At 43.1% G+C, this 24491-nt stretch overlaps 1 protein-coding gene and 1 non-coding gene across 5 annotated transcripts in view; one reads left to right on the forward strand and one right to left on the reverse strand.

Annotated features, from left to right (window-relative positions):
• PEBP4 (phosphatidylethanolamine binding protein 4) overlaps positions 1–24491 on the reverse strand; it is a 252133-nt gene that overhangs the window by 198889 nt on the left and 28753 nt on the right. The gene's annotated exons all lie outside the window — the stretch shown is intronic.
• On the forward strand, positions 17486–17558 carry TRNAK-UUU (transfer RNA lysine (anticodon UUU)). The gene has a single exon. It is a non-coding gene; the product is annotated as a tRNA-Lys (tRNA).

Here is a 24491-nt window from a genome sequence, read left to right on the forward strand (position 1 = left end):
ACATCTTGGCTCTTTCCACAGTTTGGCTATTGTGGACATTGCTGCTATAAATATCGGGGTGCACATACCCCTTCGGATCCCTACTTTTGTATCTTTGGGGTAAATACCCAGTAGTGCAATTCCTGGATCATATGGTAGCTCTATTTTCAGTGAGTTAACTTTTTTAAGATTTATTTATTTTAGAGAGATAGAGAAAAAGGGAGAGAAAGAGAATATGAACAGGGGGAGAGGCAGAGGGAGAGAATCTCTAAGCAGACTCCCCACTGAGTGGGGATCCTGACATGGGGCTCGATCTCACCACCCATGAGATCATGACCTGAGCAGAAACCAAGAGTCAGACGCTTAACCAAATGAGCCACCCAGGTGCCCCCCCATTGTGAGTCAGTTTTTATATGTTGTGTTAGGCAAAAATCCATTTTTATTCTTTTGCATGTAACTATCCAGTTGTTCTAACACCATTTGATGAAAAGATTTTGCTTTTCCCATTGATGTCACTTCACCTCTACCTCTTGCCATAACCAATTTTAGTATATGTGCTGCCGAAGTGAGCACTCTCTTGCCATAACCAGACAGCTTCCTTCTGAAGTTCTTCAAAGTGTGGAATGCTCAGTCTCCCACCCCCAACATGACTCAGGGTTGGGAGGTAAGGTTGGCTAGCACCCCATTCCCCTTTGTTGCTTCTATACCATGACTCCTCAGCCCTTCTGTCAAAATCTACATTTCTTGAGGCTTACTCCATCTGAATCAATCCTAATTGGTGTTATCTGCCTTCCTATCACTCCTTGCTCACTGAACACATTGCTACTTGGCATGGAAACTTTCCCTTGTTCCAAGTCTTGATATCAACCCTGGGTGACAACCATATCCACAAAGATACCTCTTCCAACACTTCTCCCTCCTCTCCAGCCTCTTTTCTGATGGCAACTTCTTGGACATTGTCACCACTAAAAACCATTCCATGCCTAAAATCTTAAATTCAAGCAGGCATTCTGACAACAACCTCTTCTTCCTTTGCTCTCGCTTTGTTACTCGCACTGCATCTACTACTGCATCTACTCTCCCATCTCATTCAGAACTTTAATCCCTTGACCACTGTCCTTTCTCCTTACTTATTCTGACTTCCCTTTTTCTCTGGTGCCTAGTTCCTGTGAGTCTTTGCTTCTACTCTTCACTTGCTACCACCTTCAGTTCCTTCCTCCTTACCCTCATGTTGTGGTTGTTGGGTGTAACTCCAATTTTGAACCAGTCTGCCTGATCCACTGTGCACCCTTGCTGCTCCCCACTCCCACCTACCTTCTCAGTACCTTGTGCCCTCTACAGACCCTGGAGCAGGGGATGGAGAAAAATATTGTGCTAAGTGAAAGAAGCCTGTCACAAAAGACCACATATTGTATGATTCCTTTTATATGAAACATCCAGAATAGGAAAATATACAGGGACAGAAAATTGATTCATGGTTTCTTAGGGCTGGAGGTGGGTGGATGAATGAATAGGGGAGATGGGGGTGATAGTGAAAAGGTATGGGGTTTCTTTTAAAGGTGATGAAAATGTTCTAACATTGTGGTGACTGTTGCACATATCTGTAAATATATTAAAAACCATTGAATTTTATACTTTAAAAGCCATTAAATTGCACATATTTAAATTATACTATATTTTGGTGAACTGTGTGGTATGTGAAACATATTTCAATAAAGCTATTAAAAAAAAAAAAGTCCAGGTAACATCAGCAAAATGATGGACTGGGAATCTCCAAGCTCTCATTCTTTCATGGAATCTTCAAAATACACACATGTACACACACTCCAAAACCAAACCAACCAACCAACCAACCAACCAACCAACAAAACAAAGACATAAGAAACCAGAGCTAGGAGCTCTGGAAAACAGCCAAGGATTGAGAGCAACCAAATGAATGCTCAATCAAGAAAAAGTTGCCTTCAAAATGATAAGAAATTTCATGAAATTTTCTTTTTTTTTTTTTTTTAAAGATTTTATTTATTTGATAGAGAGAGACACAGCAAGAGAGGGAACACAAGCAGGAGGAGTGGGAAGAGGGAGAAGCAGGCTTCCCACTGAGCAGGGAGCCTGATGCGGGGCTTGATCCCAGGACCCTGGGATCATGACCTGAGCCGAAGGCAGACGCTTAACCGACTGAGCCACCCAGGCGCCCCGTGAAATTTCATGAAATTTTCACGTCTTTGCCCCCACACCCTCCCCAGCATAGTTCAGTCTTGGTTCAGAGGAGATTGAAGCCCAGTTACCAGTTTCCTCTCTCAAACCAGAGGGAGCAAAGCAGACCTTACTACAGTGTTTTAATCTGTCTAAGGATTGCCTGAAGGACTGGTTTCTGTCTGGTCTAACTCAGATCTCAGGGAGGCTAAGGAGTGGGTATTGCTTATGAAAGCTGCAAGGAGACTACAGACCTGCAGATATTTAGGGCAAGAAATTATGGGTGGAGACATATAAAAGATAATATAGGCTCCAAAGAGAAGCTAGGGTGAGATTCTTGGGGAGATTAAGGCATTTAAAAGAAGCTGTGTATATGGGGGAATTGAGAAAGCCACATTCAGGTCCAGGCAAGACACATGCTCAGAAAAGACCGGAGGGGATCCTAAGTTCTCATCTTGGGCTGATCCCTGGGGCCAGAGCATGCCCAGCTAATTAATAAAGGTCTTCTTTGGCATACAGCCAGTCTGCAAAGACTGGGAAAGGTAGTTGTTTCTTTCAAATACACAGTTTTTAACAACAACAAAAAATCACAAAGAACAAGAAAACATAGCCATTCAAAGGAATAAAACAAGTCAATATAAACTGTCCCTGAGGAAGCTCACACATCAGACTTAATAAAGACTTTAAAATAACTGTCTTAAATATACACAAAGAGCTAAAGGAAAACATGAACAAAGAACTAAAGACAATCAGGAAAACAGTATATGAACAAAATCAAAATATCAGAAAGTATAAAAATTATGAAAAGGAACAAAATAAATTCTAGAGCTGAAAATGAAATAATTGAAATGATAAATTTACTAGAGGGATTCAATAGCATATTTGAGCAAGGAGAAAAAAAGAATCCATGAATTTGAAGATAGAAAATATCAATAATTTCAGAACACTGAAATTATTGAGTCTAGGAGCAGGGGTAAAAAGAAAAAAGCATGAAGAAAAGTGAACAGAGCTTAAGAGACCCATGGGATACCATCAAGTAGATCAATATATGCATTATGAGAGTTCCAGCAGGAGGAAAGAGAGAAGGGGGCAGAAAGATCATTTGAGAAAATAATGGCCAAAACTTCCCAAATTTGATGAAGTACATAAATCTGCAAATGCAAAAAGCTCAAGAAATGCCAAGTAGAATAAACTCAAAGACACTCATACTAAGACACATAATCAAAGTGTTGAAAGACAAAAAATGAATCTTGAAAGCAGCAAGAGAAAAGGGACTTGACATGGACAGGGTATCCTCCATAAGATTGACAGTTGATTTATCAGAAGAAACCTTGGAGGTCTGAAGGCATTGGGATGATATACAGTTGACCTTCAAACAAGAGGGAGGTTAGGTGCACTGACCCCCATGCAGTCAAAAATCTGTGTATAACTTTTGATTCCCCCAAAACTTAAGTACTAATAACCTACTGCTGACTGGAGCCCTTACTGATAACATAAACAGTTGGTTAACACATATTTTATATGGTATATATATTATATACTATATTCTTACAGTAAAGTAAACTAGAGAAAAGAAAATGTTATTAAGAAACTCATAAGGAAGAAAAAAAATCCACAAATAAGTGGGCCCATGCAGGTCAAACTTACGTTGTTCAAGGGTCAGCTGTATTTAAATTATTTAAAGAAAAGACTGTCAACCAAGAATTCTATATCCAGTTAAACTGTCCTTCAAAAATGAGGGAGATATTAAGACATTCCCAGATAAACAAAAACTGAGGGAGTTCATTGCCACTAGAGATTCCCTGCCAGAAATGCTAATAAGAGACTTTCAGGTTGAAATAAAAGGACAGTAGACAGTAACTTGATGTTAGATGAAGATATAAAGATCTCAGGTAGACGTAAATATATGGGCAAACATATAAGCCAGTATTATTATAATTTTTCTTTGAAGCTCCACTTTTTAAAAAAAATAGGATTTAAAAGTAATTATAAACTTTTGCTAGTGTACAGATATATAAAGACATAATTTGTGACTTCAATTACATAAAGTAGGGGAGTATAACTATATAGAAGTAGAGTTCTTACATGTGATTGACATTAAGTTGGTATCAATTCAAATTAGATTGTAATAATTTTAGGATGTTTTATGTGATGCTCATGATACCCACAAAATATACCTACATAATATACACAAAAATAAGTAAGAGGGGAATAAGAACACGTCACTACAATTCTTTCAAAAGATCAAAGTGCCGGGAACACTTCCTAAGTCATTTTGTGAGGCTAACATTACCCTGATACTAAAACCAGACAAGACACTACAAGAAAGGAAAACTATAGACCAATATTCTTTATGAATATTGATGTAAAAATCCTAACAAACTGCATTCGGAAGCATATTAACAGTATTACACAACATGACCAAGTAAGATTTATTTCTAGAATGCAAGAATGGTTCAACATATGAACATTAACCAATAAGATACACCACATTGAGAGTATGAGGGGAAAAATCCACATGATTATCTCACTTGAGGCAGAAAAAGCATTTGACAAAATGCAACAACTTTCTTTTTTTTTAAGATTTTATTTATTTATTTTTGCAAGAAAGAGTTCGCATGAGTGGGGGCAGGAGGGGCAGAGGGAGAAGCAGACTCCCCACTGAGCAGGGAGCCTGAAGTGGGAAAGTGCGACTCTATCCCAGGACCCTGGGATCATGACCCGAGCCAAAGGCAGACCCTTAACTGACTGAGCCACCCAGACACCCATTTCCATTCATTTTTTTTTTTAAGATTTATTTTATTTTTGAGAGAGAGAGAAAGCAAGCAGGTGGTGGGCAGGAGCAGAGGGAGAGGGAGAGAGAATCCAGACTCCACACTGAGCATGGAGCCCGATGCTGGGCTTGATCTCATGACCTGAGCTGAAACCAAGAGTCAGATGCTTAGCTGACTGCACAACCCAGACACCAACAACTTTCTTGATAAAAAAACAAACAACAAACAAAAAACACTCAACAAACCAGGAAGAGAAGGAAACATCCTCAATATGATAGAGGCCATGTGTGGAATGCCCATAGCTGACATCATACTCCATGGTGAAAGACTCAAAAATTTTTCCCGGGCGCCTGGGTGGCTCAGTTGGTTAAGCGACTGCCTTCAGCTCAGGTCATGATCCTGGAGTCCCCGGATCGAGTCCTGCATCGGGCTCCCTGCTCAGCAGGGAGTCTGCTTCTCCCTCTGACCTTCCTCCTTCTCATGCTCTCTGTCTCTCATTCTCTCTCTCTCAAATAAATAAATAAAATCTTAAAAAAAAAATTTTTTTTCCCCAAAGATCAAGAACAAGACAAATTAGTTTGCCATTAGTTTGCCAGAGCTGCCATGGCAAAATGTCACAGATTGGGTGGCTTAGGCAACAGAAAGTTATTTTCTCACAATGAGGAGTTATGATTTAATGGTTACAGATTTTATGTTGGGGTAATAAATGTTTTGGAAACACATAGGGTGCTAAATGTTCAACATTGTGAATGTAATTAGTGCCACTGGATTGTACTCTTAAAAAGAGTTAAAATGGTAAATTTTATGTATATTTTAGCCCCCCCACACACCATGCACATCCAAGGAACTAGTGGTCTATAGGGCCCACTTTGGAAACACTGACCTGATCCATTCTCCTTACTGTATAGACCACTTGATCAGCCTGTGTAGACTATTTTCCAAATACTCCCAATTGGCTGTGCTTTCTCCACCTGAAGGCTTTGTACAAGCTCTTCTCTCTGCAAGGAGAGCTATTCTCTCCTGACCCATGACCCATATGGCTAACTTTTGCTTATCCTTCAGATATTATTTAAACATCAGTGAATGTTCCTTCAGTGAACCTTCTTAGATATCCTCCCATATCCACATATAGTCTCCGCCATGATAGTATGTATCAGGCCATTTTTATTTGCCATTTACTTGTCCTTATCTACCACTGGACTGTTACCTTTATGGGGGAAGAACCACATGTGTCCCGTGAATTGCTGCATCTGGTACCTAGCACAGTGCCTGAGAAATAGCAGATGCTCAATTACCATTTAAAGAAGGAAGGAAATAAAGAAGGAGGAGTGGACATTGACTTCCTAAAGATCACACCTCCACCTCCACTAATTTAACCTGTGTCTCCCTTGAGTTCCAGGGGCAGTGTTTGTTCCTCCCTCAATAGCTCTCACTGATATATTTCTTCTGTTCTAGTTTTCTGTGCACATATTTCATCCTGTGAGGGCCCCAGTTGTTTCTGCCTCCCCCACAGTACTTTGAATATAGTAGACACTTAATAACTAAACAAGCACCCACACTCAAAAACAATATGTTGTAAACAGAATATTCTGACTTTTTGTTGTCCTTCGTATGTAAAGAGTAGGAAAGGATGGCAAAGCCTCCCAAAATGCACTTGAGCCATCCTTTAGTTCTCCACTAAAAGATGTTGCTTTTATGCACATTTCATTTCAGATGACCAATTGTCTTGGAATGTAAAAGTATCTGAATGTAGTTTCTTTTGTTATTATTTTAGGAAATGCTTGCTTTCCTTCTATCACGTTTTGAATTGTAGATCTTTAACTTATCAAACAGAAGATGTAGGAACTGGTGGTATTGACAGGGGGTGGGGCATGGGGGCAGTGGTAGAGAGAGCTGCAGAGCTGAATTTTCTAGCAGTTACATTTCCCAAGAGTGAGGAGACTAGGAGAGTGTCTTTGAGATAAGCCCAGCCCTGGCCCCTGAGCCAACCACCCATGTTATCCAAGGGTTCTGCTAGACCTCCAGCCAGAAGCTGGGGGCTTGGGCCACTTCACTTCAAGGACACAAAGTCTTCTCTCTGGTAGCCCCACCTTGTTGGTCTCAGCAACCAATTATTGACCTAATCAGCTCACTGCCTTAACCAGATGTTGTATTTATCGACTCACTTCATCCACAGAATGGAAAGGCCCAGATAAGTTATGATATAGTGGCATTTTTCAGGTTCATTTGCTGCCCTGTCATCCTCAGAAGGTTGAATATTCTGTTTGTCCTCGTGGAGGTGAGCATTGAATGTAGAGCCCACGAGAGCTGTACATTGACCTCCCTCACCTCCTTTCATGCGCAGATCTGATCTCTGGGTCTGCCCACATATCTATGCATGGGAGGAAATAAGAATTCTTCTTCCTTGGAGGGAGAAATCAAGACCCCACAAAGGAAAGAAACTTTCTAAATTTGTTAGAAGTAAGGCCCATCTGAACTGAAATCAGTAATGCTAATCCCAGTCCAGGACTCCAGTAGTGAGAAATGTGCCAAGGAGCCCTTTCTGGAAAAGTTAGAGAAATGTTTGATGCTCAGACACAAGCATGTAGAAATGCCATGAGCAATGGCCTCAAATCATATGAGGGTAAAGAAATAAAAAATATGCCCCAAACAAGAATTCTCTTAAGTTCTCCAGGCCATAGTTCTCATCCCTGAAAACTTCTCATTCTTTCTGTCTCTCTGTCTGGCTGGTCCTTAGGGAAAGTCCCTGCCTCGCACCAACCAGGAAGAAGAGCCCCTGTCACTTACCCAGAGCAGTGTGGGAGCTGTTGGGCGGTGGCTGCAGGGCAGTGGCTGCAGGGAGGTGAGAAATCTTGGCAGGTTTCTGGGCTGGACAAGGTGGGGAGAAAGTTCCCTCCAGGATGCCCCACAGTTTGGGCCCTTAAGGCTATCAGGGTCTGCCAGCGTTGAGAGTATAGGAGTTTTAAGGGAGGTTCCTGGAGTGCCAGGAGAGGAGGCAGCAGTTGGCTGTTGGGGAGGCAGTTGGGGAAAGTTCCAGGAAGTTCCAGGGAGGAGCTAACATGCAGGGTGGGTGAGAATAGAAAAAGAAGAATGGGAGGGTTTTCCGGCATTCCCTCTTCCAAGGATTCTAAGGTAAAGAGCAGAAATCACAGAGACGGTTCTCCTACCATTCTTCTTACCTTTCAAGATACACTGTGAGACAGGGAGAAGAGGCACAAGGGATGCATAGAAGAATAAAGAGAGAAGCCACTAATGCCAGAGTCCCAGAAAGAGATAAACAGTGTAGAGCAAAACTCACATCAACACCGAGAGGAGAGAGACGGGATTGGGAAACTTACTTGGGGTGAAGCAAGGGCCCCTTCTCCAATGAGTATGGCCTGGAGTTTGAGAAGAATGCAGGGGAACAACCCTTGCTCAAGCCAAGACTGTGGAAACTGCTTTCAGCAGGTAACGTTCTGCCAAAATGAGCAGTTGGTGCTCCTGTAACAGATGATCAGGCCTAGGACAAGTCCCTGGCTTTCAGGACTTGGGTTTCCTGCTGTGTTAAATGACCACCTGAGACCACAACCTTAATTTCCTTCTGGAAAATTCCTCCCAGGAAATTCAAGGAGTCAGTGAAAATCCAGACATCCCAGATGAATTAAGTCAGAATCTCAGGGTAAGGCCTAGACATCAGTACTTTGTTTGTACTTTATTTAGAGTAGGCTCCATGCCCCATGTGGAGCCCAGTGTGGAGCCTGAACTCACAACCCTGAGATCCAGACCTGAGCTAAGATCAAGACTCAGATGCCCAAGCAACTGAGCCACCCAGGTGTCCCAACATCAGTATTTTAAAAGTGCTTCTCATGGGATTCCAATGAAGAGCCAGGCCTAAGAATCACTGCTTTAAACATAGATTGATGACAGGCATTTGCCAGAGGCTGAAGGTACAAACATGAACAAGATTCAGACCCTGCTTCTGATGGGCTCACAGCTGAGCAATGAACATACTCATCCAAACAAACTACAATGACAAAATCGCCAACCATGTGCTGAGTTCAACCACGGAAGCAACCCCAGGGCAAAGAGGAAAGTGTATTAATTGTGTGTTTTATTTTATCCATTTTATGATGGTTTGATGTTTTGAGGGCCTTGCTGGTTGGGGAGAGATGCACCCCGCCCCTTGCCCTTCCAGGGCTAGCTGATTCTTAGAGATTGTGAACACCTCATCTTGGAACACACCTTTCATATGCAAACCAACAACCTTGAGTCCATGCCCCCCAACAGCTGTCACCTAATGAGCCCGTATCCCCCTGCCCTACACTACCTCAGGGCCAGGCACCAGGCAACTGGATACCACCTGCCTAGCCAAGAGCATGCCAGCATTATTCAAACTAGACGATCCTAAGCTGTTTCCCCTGCTTCACCCCTTCCTTCCCATGGAAAACACAATAAAGTCTCTGGGACAGGCATTTCCCTCGTCCCTCTGCATCCCTCTGCTTCCCGATTGACCTTGGTGATTTCCCAGGTGGTATGGTATACCCCTTTCTCTGGGAAATGGTAAGTAATAAATTCTTTCCATGGCATTGACCTTTCTGTGTCATCACTTGGTTCACCTGTATAAGATAAAATCCCATGGTGCAATCAAGACAGAAGCTTTCTTACAGAAGTGACAACCAGGGAAGGCTTTGAGAGAGAAACAGGAGAAGCGCATCCTACAAGCAAGAGCACTGAGGCACAGAAGGGTCCCAGCGGTTGGTGGATTAGAGCAGAATGGAATTGCTGGAGAACTGAGCACAGGTGACCAAATGGGGGTGGGGGTGGGGACAGCATGCAGGTAGGGAAACCAGGGCATGCTGGGGCGGCGGGGGCGGTTTACTCTTGCTTAAGTAAGAGGTGATTTATGCACTTATCTGCCCTCCAACAGGCCCCACTAACTAACCCATTTCTCAGTTTGGGCTTCTGTGAGATTAACAAGGTCATGGTAGAGACCCTAAACACTGGCATCAACATTTCTGGGCCAAAGAGCCTATGGGAGGAGAGCATAGACTACAGAGCCAGGCAGAGAGGGCTCCTCTCCCTGACGTAGAGTGTGGGCTTCTTGGTCTGAATTCTGGACCTACCATCTTGGTCAAGCTTCTTACTCTCTCAGCCCGTTTCATTAGAGTGGACACACTAAGACATGTGTCATGGTTGTCATACAGATGAGGACAGAAGGGGGAGCACAGTTCTTGACTCAGTATATTTGTTTCCATCCTTCCCCCCTTCAACCAGGAAACTGTAAATCTGATGGAAACAAAAAGAAACACATTTCATCAGAACTGCAAGATAGCAGCTCATGAGATGCCAATCAGGAACAGTTCAGTAAGCATGTCTCTTCCAGACAAGCCCCATAAGGGGTCCTTCTAGATCTACAGAGGGGCCGCAAGATCTGTTGGCTTAGCCAGTGTCAGCCTCCATCATCTTGCTGTACTAAATTGAGGTCTTAGAACTTTCTTGGTTCCACATCCCAGGAAAGCCTTAAGAAGAAGCTGCAGGGCAAACAGATGTTGTAAAATGCCACGCGAGTTCAGATGCCCCCACTAGCGCTTGCACCTCTGTGCAGAAAGGAAGGTCTGGAAATGGGTGATCTTTTCCACCTCTGCTCTCTGCCTCTAGGTGCCCTGCACCTTTGGATTCCTTGGGCCACTGCGCCTATTCTGATGACCATTGACTGAGCGCTGACCACGTACCAAGTGGTGTATGAGCATGTTACCTGGGCCATTTACAACTCCCAATTTCAGTCCAAAGGCCTACCGATGCAAATGCCCATGTGCTGCAACAAGCTCTATCTCTGATTCTCAGTTCACCCAAACTATAGTGGTCCCAGGACATTTTGTATCCTATGATCTTCCATACTTTTCTCCATGTGTCATCCCATTCACTAAGCCATTCAGTGGATGGACCTTCACCGGGGTCCTTTCTGGATCAGGTACTACATACCTCTGAGGATGCATCATCCTTGCCACTCTATCAGTGTACAATTAGGGGAGACAAAGTGGTCTACACTGGGTTTGGAGAAGACTTTAGTTGGTCCCTGTGAGAAACATGACTGGAATAGCTTGCCAATTCAGTTTAAACATCCACTGGGCCCAGCCATGTACAAAGAAGTGTTCGAGCTCTTGGGATTTCCTCTAGGATAGATACAACACAATGCTTGCCCCCACAGTTTAATGGGAAAGATAGGTATTTACTTAACCAACAGTGAAACCAGGCAGTGATAAAAGCTATAAGAAAATAGTCCAAATAGTAGGGACACTGGAGGGAAATAAGACCAGAACTAAGGAAGAGTTCACAGTGGAGAGGGTAATTTCAATGAATCTCAAGGGCCGCTTACTCAGCTCATCCCTTTTTTTTACCTTGAGGGGGACTGGAATTCATGTATCACGTCCTTCCAGCCTGCCTGAGCCCCAACTTCTGACATCTGATCATTTCCCTGTAGAGTCTCATAAGATTAGCCAGCCATGTTGACTCTAGGCCTCTGCCTCACACCTGCCCCTGGCTCAGTGCTCATGGCCAGGGCCTCCAAAGCTCCTCTCCAGCAAGCCCTTGCACCAAGCCATCACTTCTGAGCAGCAGTTTGGTTGGAGGGCTGAATGCTGCAGCACTGCCCCGTGGAGGAGTGAAGGCAGCCAAGTCATTAAGCCCAAAACCACTGACAGCAAGTGAGTCCAGGTAGCTGCTAGAGGCCTGGCCCACATTTCGGTGTTCACAGACATCAGCCAAGGAAGAAAGAGCAAACCTGGGACAAGGCCAGGCTCTAGCTCTTCACTGGGAATGTCATTTGAGACCTCAGAGGAAAAATCAGGGTGGTCTGCCTGGGCCTTCTTACCTTCCTCTTCTCCTGGGTCTTGTCCTGGATGCTTATCTGGGGAGGGGGTTTTGTAAGGAAAGTACCTGCTAAGATCAAGGTGGATCTTTCGGGAACTCAGGTGGACTGCCTTGTTTCATATGTGGCACCTACGGGTGTGATTATTTCCCAAAGCAACTCCAGGTGGATTCAGGTAGAAGGGTTAGGGGAAGCCTTATTCCGTGGCTCTGGAGGAAAGATGGATCAAGCCACCCAGATGCAGGATTCTAGCCTATGGCTCCCAGTGATGGGATGACCAGGCTCCTACTGGGCCACTGGAAAACCACAGGGACCCATCAGCAAAATGCTTAGACAGACCCCATGACCCCCTACCAGGGCCACTGTAGAAGGGATTCCATTCTCAGCACAGGGATGGATTTGGATCAGTTTTTAACCTGTGTTCTTTGGAGGTCTTCAGGAACTTTGGAGGGTGAAGGTTGGGAGTTCCAACCAAGAGCACTGATCTAGTTTCTACATTAGGACTCTGCTTAGGATATATATCCATATCTATCTACTGATAGATGACAGATAGCTAGATAGATATTTTCTATTTCTAATATATAGATATAGATATAGATTTTCTACATTAGGACTCTGCTTAGGATAGATAGATATCACAGGAACATACGAACGTATCTTTATCTAGCTAGCTAGCTAGCTATCCATTTATATTTTAACTGATTATGTTAGTAAATATTCAAGATCTCAGTGGAGGGGCGCCTGGGTGGCTCAGGCGGTTGGGCGTCTGCCTTCGGCTCAGGTCATGATCCTGCGGTCCTGGGATCAAGCCCCACGTTGGGCTCCCTGCTCAGCAGGGAAGTCTGCTTATCCCTCTCCTTCTACCCTTCCCCGCTTGTGCTCTCTCTCACTCACTCCCTTTCTTTCAAATAAATTTAAAAAAAAAGATCTCACTGGATTAATTGATGTTAACTTACCTCTGCTGAACTTTTGCTATCTGTTCTTCTACCTTCTCTACACGTTACCCCTTTTTATCCTCACAGACATTTCATGAGTTATAGAGTGATATCCCCATTTTTCAGACAGGAGACTGAGGCACAGAAAATATAAGAACCTTGCCCAAGGCACACAGCTAGTAAATGGTGAGCTGGATTTGAAGCCAGCCATGTTGACTCTAGGCCTCTGCTCTTTCCCTCCACGTTTTCTTGACCCATCCTCTCCAACTCTGAGGTCTAGGGTTTGGTGTTTCTCTATGTTTATCAGAACCCTTGACAGCATTGTGAATATGGCGAGGTTGGCTTCATTGCCTAACCTCCCTCTGCCAAGCCTTGTGTGCTACTTCCATTGTTCCCTCTGGGCCACCAGGGACCTCACCAGTCCATCCTGTGGGAGAACAGTCTGATGGGAGGAAAAGGACCTTCCTGAAAGGCCAGCTGTGGCCCACCCCATTTGTACATATAGCCTGGGTATTTTTTGATAGGTGTGAGAGGGAAAGTCCCCTGAAATTAGGAGTTTTAGGGGGATGTCCTGGTTAGCCAATGAAGGAGCACTGCTCACTTGGGGGCCCAATTCTGACCACCCCTTCTAGGAAGAGAGCACCACTGTGGGGAGCTTCTTTCCAGATCCTATTCATGCTTGAGAAATAACATTCCCCTACAATCAGGCTTCCCCCAGTGCGCTGCCTCTGGGACTCCTCTGGCTTACTCCCCACTCTGTTCCAGCTCTCCACTCTACCCTGACCTTGGAATGCCTGCCACCCTCCTTTGCCCTGCTTCCAAATCTGACCTTTCTTCAATGCCCACTTCCTGCTCATTTCCTTCTTCAAGCTTTCCATAAATGATCCCCCAGACCTACAACACTTAGGCTGACATATCGTTATTTGACTTTCTAGCTACAAGTCTTATCTTCTCAGGTAGGTTACAAATTCCTTGATAGCAGCTACTGTGTCTTTGTATTGGCAGGGGTCCTTGGGAAAACCTCCTTTTGAGTGGCTTGGGCTCCCCAGGTAGATGCTACTTGGTAATGATACTGTCTTCCTTTGGTTACCAGGTTGCCTACTCAATGAGTAGAGCCTATAGTCCTTGGATTATAAACACATGACACCATCGCTTCCCCCAATGGCCCTTGAAGGAGGTTCTTCTCTGTAAGACAACCAGTCAGCCACATTCACCAGAGCCCTCACGGATGACCACCTCGAGAGCAAGAGCATAGGGTGGCCGCTGGGCCAAGACAGGAGGCAGCATCAAACTTAACGTTTTGTCCTGTTCATTTCTAATGAAAACATCACATCTTTCATATCGTATCATTTCACGATATTTTATCATATCGTATATCTCATGGAGATCTCATAGAGGGGTCCATAGGGTTAGTTCCACCTTTGGAGGTAGGTGATTAGTTTCGGCTAGATCAAAGAGACTTTTATTTCTTTATTTATTTCATTTTAGCACTGAGTGCTACACTTTGCGGGCACTCTGTAAACATTTGTTGAGGAATCAACGGACGTGGGGGAGCTTCTGGAAAGCTCATGTCGTTTGCTCTGCTGAGTTAGGGGCCTTCATTCCAGATGCTCAGTGTTGATTATACCATTATAGTGTTGGACATTTTCCTTGCACTGCTGAGGATACATATCCGAAAATGTGCTCTGTTTGGTCTTCCTCTGGCCAGGCAGAGCTCTGTCACATGCACAAGCATGTCTCTGTACTCAGGGCTATGTTCCTGAAAAAGGGTCTAAACACTTGTGAATTGGAGCCCACTGTAACTGCTTAGGTTCACATGGGAAGAGCTTATATAAGTGAATAATTGCTACCTAGTAATCGTTTCCCTTTGGGTTTGCTTAAAGCTATATGTCCTTGGTATGTGACTGCTAAGGCACAAATTTCTCTTTTTTAAGATTTTATTTATTTATTTAGAGAAAGACAGAGAGCACAAGCTGGGCAGAGGGAGAGAGAAGCAGACTCTGAGCAGGGAGCCCGACGTGGGACTCGATCCCAGGACCCTGAGATCATGACCTGAGCCAAAGGCAGAGCCTTAACCGCCTGAGCCACCCAGAGGCCCTGGGATAAATTTCAAATAAGGCAAAATCATCACTCACCTGCAAATGTAAACACATATTACAATTTTTATTTAACTCATTGTTAATGAGGGAACTGGTAAGATCTTATAACCAGTTCAAAGGGCAATCCAAAGAACGGACACACTGACAGATCAGGAATGTTGACATGAACACGCAAATGGCAGCAAAACTTGCTTTTTCCATGGAGGGAAAAGGAAGTCAGTTGAACCTTCACTGCACCAAACTGATTTATGTGTCTATAGATAAGAATTATTCTGCATTGTTTGTAGTTACCTACAATTTACGGAGTTGTAAAATAGCTCAGGTCAATGAAAGAGGCAAATCACAGAAAGCCTGGAAGAGTGTGCTCCAAACAATTTTCCATTGCAGACACTCAGGAATCTCATTATTTTATACACAGTTCTCTACATGACAGAGTGACGTTTGATATCAATGGAGAAAGGACAAGCTATCCAATAAATGGTGACAGGGCAACTGAATTTCCTTGTGTAAAAATAAAATGAGATATGACACCATACTTTCCACGGAACAAATTTCAGGGGGATTAAAAAATGAAATATTAAAATAGAAATTTTTAAGCCTTTGGAAGAAAATATAAGAAAATAACTTTATGACCTTAAGGTAGGGAAGGAAATATGACAGAAGAGACACAAACTATATGAATAAAGTGATAGATTGGCTATGCTTTAAACAAAAAATCTTTTTTTCATCAAGAGACCCCAGATATATAAAATCTTGCATTGCATATAGCCAATAAAATCTCTGCAGGCAAAATTCATAAAGAGTTCCTACAAATCAAATCAGGAAAGACCAGTGAGCCAGCAGAAACAGGTGGGGGCAGGTGCCTACCACAGGAAGAGGCTGGGAGTACAAATTTCTTGGGAGCTGTATTTTGGCTGCCTCTTCAATGCCCTTCAGATGAGCACAAGCCTCCCAAACCATTCAAAGGAGCTCAGAGAGATGGTGCAACCTGGATATTTACTCAAAACCATCTGTATCCCACGCCAGCTCCTTGCCCAGATTCCTCAGGCACCAGACTGGCTAGAATTGCAGTTACTCTGAAGACTCTCATAGTGGAGGCCAATTCTGTTTCCATCATGGAAACCAGGATCTCATTCATTCATTCATTCATTCAACAAATATTTGAGTGCCTATTTGTGTCAGGAACTGAAGATATTGAGGGATGCCACCTCCTGGAGCTTTGTCCTCCAGGGCTGATTAAGGAGTCAAACCCTAATCACCAATGAGGGTGCCCTCCCAGACAGAGACAGACACCAAGGAAAGGCTCTGAGATCCTGCTGTTCAACCCACTCCAATGAGTTTGTAGGTTTTTGTTTGTTTGTTTGTTTGTTTGTTGCTAGTTAATTTTATACTTACAGAGAAGTTACAAAAATAGCACAGAGAATCTCTTGTATACCTTGCACCCAGCTTCACCTAATGTTGACAAATATCTTGCATGGCCAAAGAACAATTATCAAAACTAGGAGATTAGCCTTAGTACTATACTACTCATTAAACTACAGAATTTATTTGGATTTCATGGTTTTTCCACTAGAGACCCCTTTTCTCTTCCAGGATCCAATCCAGGATCCTACACTGTATTTAGTTGTCCTGTCTCCTTAGTTAGGACCAGTCTGTTATAGCTCCTCGGTGCTATAGACTGAATATTTCTCTCTCCCCAAAATTCATGTGTTGAAGCCTAATCTGCAATGTATTTGGACCTGGGGCTTTGGGGAGATAATTAGGTCATGGGGGTGGAACCCTCATAAATGAGATTAGTATCTTTATAAGAGGCCCCCAAGAGCTTTCTCACCCCTTCAACCATGTGAACACACAGAGAGATGGGGTCCATTATGAACCAGAAAGTGGCTCTCACCAGACACCCAATCTGCTGGCAAGTTGATCTCAGACTTTCCTGCCTCCAAGACTGTGAGAAATACATGTCTGTGGTTTATAAGCCACCCAGCCGTAGTATTCTGTTAGAACAGCCCCAAAGGACTAAGACACTCACTCTTTCCTTGTCTTTCTTGACTTTGACATTTTTGAAACATACTAGTCAGATACTTTGGAGAATGCTTTCTCGTGATTCGATTGAGGTCACACATTATCAGGAAGGAGACCACGGAGGTGGCCTGCTTTTCTCAGTACATCAGATCAGAGATGTATGATGCTGATCTATCTATTACTGGTGATATTGACCTTGGTCACTTGGTTAAGGTGGTGTCTTCCAGGGTTCTCCACTGTAGACTCGCCATCTTCCTCTTTATAGTTACTAAATGTTTGGGAGGAAATATTTTGAGATGATGCAAATACACTGCTTGTGCTTAAGTTTTGCTGTGGGTTGTTTTTTAAACTCATCCTTGCATTAGGCTTCATGAGACTGATTACCCCTGACAGTCAGCATCAACCCTGCTGGGCTGCTCAGCTGAGAAAGTACACTCACTGCCCTTTCCTTTTGTCCACTGCCCACAGGCACAAAGAAGCCATGTTGTTCCCACCTGGGGCATTGTGTGGGGGTTCGCCACTCACCAAAGACAAGAGGAGCCTGCAACGGCCTAGAAAAAAAGACAGCTGGAGATATATATATGAAATATGATAAGAACCTAGAAAGAACTTTAGATATGAAGACAGGCTGGGGGCACCTGGCTGGCTCAGTTGGTAGAGCATGTGACTTTTGATCTCAGGGTTGTGAGTTTGAGCCCCATGCTGGGTGTAGAGATTACATTTTAAAAATGCATTAAAATAAATAAATACAATGAGCCTGGTAGAGTACTGTATTTTTTAAAAAAACTTAAAAATGGGGGCACCTGGGTGTCTCAGTTGGTTAAGTGTCCAACTCTTGATTTCGGCTCAGGTCATGATCTCAGGGTTGTGGGATCGAACCTGCATCAGGCTCCACACTCAGCATGGAATCTGCTTGAGATTCTCTCTCTTTCCCTCCCTCTCAGACTCTCCCCCTGCTCATACTCTCTCTCTCTCAAATAAATAAATCAATCTCTAAAAAAAGCAAATGGGGGCGCCTGGGTGCCTCAGTCGGTTAAGCATCTGCCTTCGGCTCAGGTCATGATCCTGAAGTCCCGGGATCAAGTCCCACATCAGGCTCCCTGCTCAGCGGGGAGTCTGTTTCTCCCTCTCCCTATACTCTTCCCCTGCTTGTGGGAAGAGTACTCTCTCTCTCAAGTAAATAAAATAAAATAAAATAAAATAAAATAAAATAAAATAAAATAAAAGCAAACGAAGACAGGCCGAAGAAATTACCTTTCTTTAACAAATTAGACAGGTGAAGGCTGGGAGGAAGAGGGCACAATAGAGTAAACATGAACTTGTTTGTTTCCTTAAAAACCTGGTGAACTGAGGCACAGTGTGGAATAAGGACAGCTTGAGGGATAAGGAGTTCATTTTAAGAATTAAAGCAAGGAAACTTAACTCGGTTACTCAAGAAGCTACAAGTTTGAAATGCGTCAATGCCGTGAGCCTAAAGATGCATTTCTGGGATAGACCTGGAGTTGGGGAGGCCAGCATCACACCCACCTTGTAGCCATATTGTCTAGCAGCGAGTGGGGCATGGTAAACCTTTGTGTGTGGCTTGGATGGAGGATCCAAGCCAGGCTAGCTGTCCCCAGGTCTCCATATGAAGATGATGGGGACCCTGCCAGGCTTCTAGGTTTAGGAATCCATTGTTCGCCCTCTCTGAACTAGTTGGGGTCTGGGGTGGAGGTGGGAGAGAGGGTGTCAGGGCCACTGATACATGCTTCCTTTTTCTCCTCCCTGTTTGCATCCTGCCCTAACAGATTCTCCCTCCACCTCTCACTCCAGGCACAGCTTCATCCAACCGCATCCTGGGACCTTATATCATCTTTCTAGAGCAGAATTAAATCAAGGATCTCCTACCAAGAAAATAATTTGATCTCAGGATCAAATTAGTCCAGAATTCTGGTTATTAGGTACTGGCTGTCCCTGACTCTTCAGGTCTTAGGTACTTGCCTGCAGGGGCCGCCAAGAGTGGGTAGCCCGTCCAAACTCTGTCTTGACCCATGATAACCTCGCAGCTGGAAGGTAATATCAGGTCTTGGCTCCCTGCCTTTTGGCCTGTTTGTGGCCATGGAGACCAGGGACTCAATGGTTTTGTTTTTGTCCTTCCTCATGGGGTTTTGTGAGATATCACTGCAATGATTCTTACAAAGTGCTCAAAGGTGGCATGCAGGAGAATGGGGTACATGGTAGGGATTCCCTAAGATGCACCTGTCTTTGGAAGTCACCTTTGAGAGATCAACCTCTAGTCTGCTTCTTCAGTCTCCCCACTGATATTGTAAGTTATTTTCCACACTGACATGGTTTCCTTTCTGCTTACCCCAGTTAGAAGGACTGTATTTCTGCAACTGAACCCTGACAGATGCAGATCAAAGAGAGAAATGCCCAATAATGTAGGATAAGGAAAGGTAGGGGCCTGGGTGGCTCAGTCAGTTAAGTGTCCAGCTCTTGATTTCGGCTCAGATCATGATCTCAGGGTCATGAGATCAAGCCCTGTGTCCGGCTCTGTGCTGGACATGGAACCTGCTTAAGATTCTCTCTCTCCCTCTCCCTCTGCCCCTCACCCACCCCACATGCACACTCTCTCTCTTCCTCCCTCCCTCTCTAAAAAAAAATGTAAGGAAAGGGACATAATCATATCATATAATATCATATAATAATCATATTTTAAATTATGAAAACATGTATAACACTATGCTAATCAATTTGAAAACACTGATAAAACTGATCACTTTTCAGAATATATGAAGGTATTCAAATTTACAAAAAATAAAAAATGCAAAGGAACAAATAATAATAGAAAATTGAAAATTTTATCAAAAAATTACCTTCTGGGCACATACTGGACCCAGGTGATTTTATGAGATAATGATTTCTAAAATAGCAGGATATTTTATTTAACATCAATTGATGATTTTTTTTTTATTATTGAAAGTAACTCCTGGTTTCTCCTATTTTCCCAGAGCTCGTCATCCATCCTTAACTCAAAGGCATTCACTGCTTTACAGATAAGGCAGGGAGGGTGGAACAAGAAAGTGGTTGCTCAGTTTTGAGTTTCAAGGCACGTTTTGCCTTATTGGAGAGACAGAGGCTGAATGCCAAAAACACTTGATTTTCAAGAGCCAGATTTTTGAGAAAGAAGTTATTTTTATTTTGTTTTGTATTTAAAAAAAAAACTTTACAAATCAATGACTAAAGACAAAGTCGTGGAGGGCAGAGTTTAGGATCACAAAAGGACAGATTTCTCACTGGAGATTTGAAGGTGGTGTTCATAGACACCAAATAAAGAGTCTCTGAAGAGTGCTCAACACCCTGGCTTTCTCCTGGTTGAAACGGAGGGGCAGGCTAAGAGAAACCCTGACTAGTTTGAAAGGAGTACAAGAGCAAAGAGGCCCACAGGCTGGCTTTCCATGGCCCAGCAAGTTTTGGAGGACACAGAACAAACATGGTAAACTCAAAATGGTTGAGAGAGGCATCTGGGCGGATGGCAGGTGGGGATTTGTTCCCTATACCCTGGACAGTTGAGGGAACGCAGACAAGCCCTAGGGATCCATGGAAGTAGTGAGTGAGCAGGTAAAGAAACCTGGAGAGTGGTGTCGGGACAAGGGGGACGCAGTGTTGGTGGGCTCACAGCCAAGCAGGCCCTGGACCTGAGCCGGGTACACCTGCGGTAGATGCCTGCACATGGCAGCAGGAACCAGACAGAAGGTGCACCAGCACCAAATAACTCATCTCATGCTAGAAAGATAAGTAAGCCTCTTAGAATTCAAATCACCATGGGGAAGGGAGAAGAAGGGGGGGGAGGAGGAGTTGGATTTCAGTTTATACTCTAAATTGACGTTTCAATACAAAAGTAGCTAAAAATGGGGCCCCTGGGGGGTGCAGTTGGTTGAGTATCCAGCTCTTGGTTTCCACTCAGGTTGTGATCTCAGGGTCATGAGATCGAGCCCTGAGTCAGGCCCTGCGCTCAGTGCAGAGTCTACCTGAGATTCTCTCTCCCTTTCCCTCTGCCTCTCCCTCTGCTCCTCCTGCTCGTGCGTGCTCCTCTCGCTCTCACTCTCTCTCAAATAAATAAAGAAATCTTTTTTAAAAAACCAAAAGGAAAGTGGCTAAAATTTATGAGTAAGTTTTCTCCCATGAGCAGAAATGGAGTGTCTTCAACTAAGTATCTGTCTTGAGAAATGACAGTTATATATCTGTATCTCTGAACCTGTGTAAAATTTGTACCTGCTATAAAAACTTAATGACTACAGATATTTCCCAAGTCAAAAAAAAATGTTCACCATTAGGGAAATGTATAGGAAGTTTCCCAGTACATTTTATAAAACTAGCACAAGTGTGACAGTAAAACCTAACAAAGTCCAAAAGAGAGTAATTGCCAATATTTCTTGCAAATAGAAAAGCAAAAATGCCAAGCATACTGGCAAGCCAAATCCAACAATACAAATAGTTGACCATAACAAAGTTGGCTTCATCCTGGAAATGTAGGATGATTGAATATTAATACATCTATTAATGGAATTATCCCTTTAAAAATTATCATCTCAATTCCAAAAAACCATTTGAAAATGTCCACTGTCCATTCTTAACAGAATGATACCCCTTGTTCATGGATTAGAAGACTTGATATTGCTAAGATGTCCTCTTAGAAATTAAAAAACTCTTGTGTATTGGGCAGCTGGGTGACTCAGTTGGTTAAGTGTCTGCCTTCAGCTCAGATCATGATCCTGGAGTCCCTGGATCTAGTCCTCTGTCCGGCTCCCTGCTTAGCAGGGAGTCTGCTTCTCCCTCTGACCCTCCCTTCTCTCATGCTTTCTCTCTCAAAAAAAATAAATAAAATCTTAAAAAAAAAAACCCTTCTGTGCATCAAAGGAAACTATCAACAGAATAGAAAGCACTCACAAAATGGGAGAAACTATTTGCAAATCACATATCTGATAAGGGATTAGTATCCAGAAAATATAAAGAACTCCTAAGATTTAACAACAACAAAAAACAAACAACCCAATTAAAAAATGGGCAAAGGACTTGAATAGACATTTCTCCAGATATATAAACGGCGAATAAGCACATGAAAAGTTGTTCAACATCACTAGTTCATTAGAGACATGCAGATCAAAACTACAAAGAGATACCATCTCACACCCATTAGGAAGTTACTACCAAAAAAATAGAAGGTAACAAGTTGGTGAGGATGTGGAGAAATTGGAACCCCTGTGCACTGCTGATGGGAATGTAAAATGGTGCGGCCCCTATGGGAAACAGTATGGAGGGTCTTCAAAAAATTAAAAATAGAACTATCATATGATAAATCAATTCCACTTCTGGGTATATATCTGTTTGGGGAGGGTAGTGAGAAGACATGATTGGGTGGCAAGATGGGTGAAATAAGTGATGGGGATTAAGGAGGGCACTTGTCATGATGAGCACCAGGTGATGTATGGAATTACTGAATCACTGTACCTGAAGCTAATACAACACTGCATGTTAAAAGAGAGAGAGAGAAGACATGACTGCCAGTTGATCTGTAAACGGGACCAGGACAATTGGAGGCTCTCACCCGTCTCCCCTGTCCTTGGAATGTGTGTTCCACTTGCCTTCTCTGCTGCCAGAAACTGCCTCAAGGACACAACCTCAAGACAGACATGTGGTGCTGAGACTATCTGGACAGGGTACATGACTAAACCCAGTTAAGTCCTCTATACAAACATATAAAATTCTGGCAGGCAGGTGTAGAGATCGATTCATCTTGCAGCTGTCCAAGACAAGCCTCATAAGTAAGTTCCCTTGCCACCTACCAACCTAGAGTATCTAGAGTGGTCTGCCTCTTTCTCTGGGCTCTCCTTGCCCTCCCTGTACTAGGGCTGGTTTCAGATTATACCCAGAAAGCTCCTGAGAACATTGCAAGCCAACAATACTCAAAAGAGTTGAAAGCAGGACCTTGAAGAGATGTTTGCACACTCATGTTCAACAGCAGCATTATTCACAACAGCCCCAAAGAGGAAGCAACCCAAGTGTCCATCAACAGAGGAATGGATGGACAAAATATAAATGATATATTATATATCTATGATGGGATATTATTCAGCCTTTAAAAGGAAAGAAATTCTGGCACATGCTATAAAATGAATGAACTTTGAAAACATTCTGCAAAGTGAAATAAGCCAGTCACCAAAGGATAAATACTTTATGATTCCACTCATATGAGGTACTCCAAATAAGTACTCACATTCATTGAGACAGAAAGTACAGTGGTGGTTGCCAGGGGCTGAGGGGAGGGAAAACTAGACAGTGTTTAAAGGGTATGGAGTTTCAGTTTTACAAGAGGAAAAATGTTCTGAATTGGATGCTGGTGATGGTTGCACAACAACGTGAACATACTTAATGCCACAGAAATGTGTATTTCAAAAGGGTTAAAGTGGTAAATTGAATGATATGTATATTTTACCATAATTTAAATAATTAAAAAAAAAAGCCAACAACATCTATAAAAGACCACAATTATATCTAAGTCAGTCTTCAGCAGGAAGCTCTTTCTAAACATATAAAAATAACCAACACCACAGGAATACAATTATAAGAGAATATTATGAAAAATTATATGCCAATAAACAGGGCAATCTGGAAGAAATGGACACATTCCTAGAAACATACAAGCCACCAAAGCTGAAACAGGAAGAAATAGAAAATTTGAACAGGGAACCTTAAGTCGGTTAAGTGTCTGCCTTTGGCTCAGGTCATGATCCCAGGGTCCTGGGATCAAGCCCCAGATCAGGCTCTCTGCTCAGCAGGGAGCCTGCTTCTCCCTCTCCCTCTGCCCCTCCCCCTCCACCTGTGCTCTCTCCCTCTCTCTCACTTGCTCTCTCTCTCAAATAAATAAATAAAATTTAAAAAAAAAAAGAAAATTTGATGGGGCGCCTGGGTGACTCAGTCATTAAGCATCTGCCTTCGGCTCGGGTCATGGTCCCAGGGTCCTGGGATCGAGCCCCACATCGGGTTCCCTGCTCACTGGGAAGCCTGTTTCTCCCTCTCCCACTTCCCCTGCTTGTGTTCCCTCTCTCGCTGTCTCTCTCTCTCTGTCAAAATAAATAAATAAAATCTTTAAAAAAAAAAAAAAGAAAAGAAAATTTGAACAGACTTATAACCAGTAAAGAAATTGAATCAGTAATCAAAAATCTCCCTACAAACAAAAGTCCAGGGCCAGAAGATTTCCCAGGAGAATTCTAGCAGACATTTAAAAAAGAGTTAATACCTATTCTCAAATTGTTCCAAAAAATAGAAATGGAAGGAAAACTTCCAAACTCATTCTATGAGGCCAGCATTACCTTGATTCTAAAACCAGACAAAAACCCCACTAAAAAGGAGAATTATAGACCAATATCCCTGATGAACATGGATGCAAAAATTCTCAATAAGATACTAGCTAATAGGATCCAACAGTACATTAAAAGAATTATTCACCACGATCAAGTGGGATTTATTCCTAGGCTGCAGGGGTGGTTCAATATTCACAAATCAATCAACATGATACACCACATTAATAAAAGAAAGGATAAGAACCATATGATCCTCTCAAAAGATGTAGAAAAGGCATTTGACAAAATACAGCATGCAT

This window comes from Leptonychotes weddellii, chromosome 2, assembly GCF_054177405.1.
Source record: "Leptonychotes weddellii isolate Sample4059 chromosome 2, ASM5417740v2, whole genome shotgun sequence".
Lineage (NCBI taxonomy): Eukaryota > Metazoa > Chordata > Mammalia > Carnivora > Phocidae > Leptonychotes > Leptonychotes weddellii.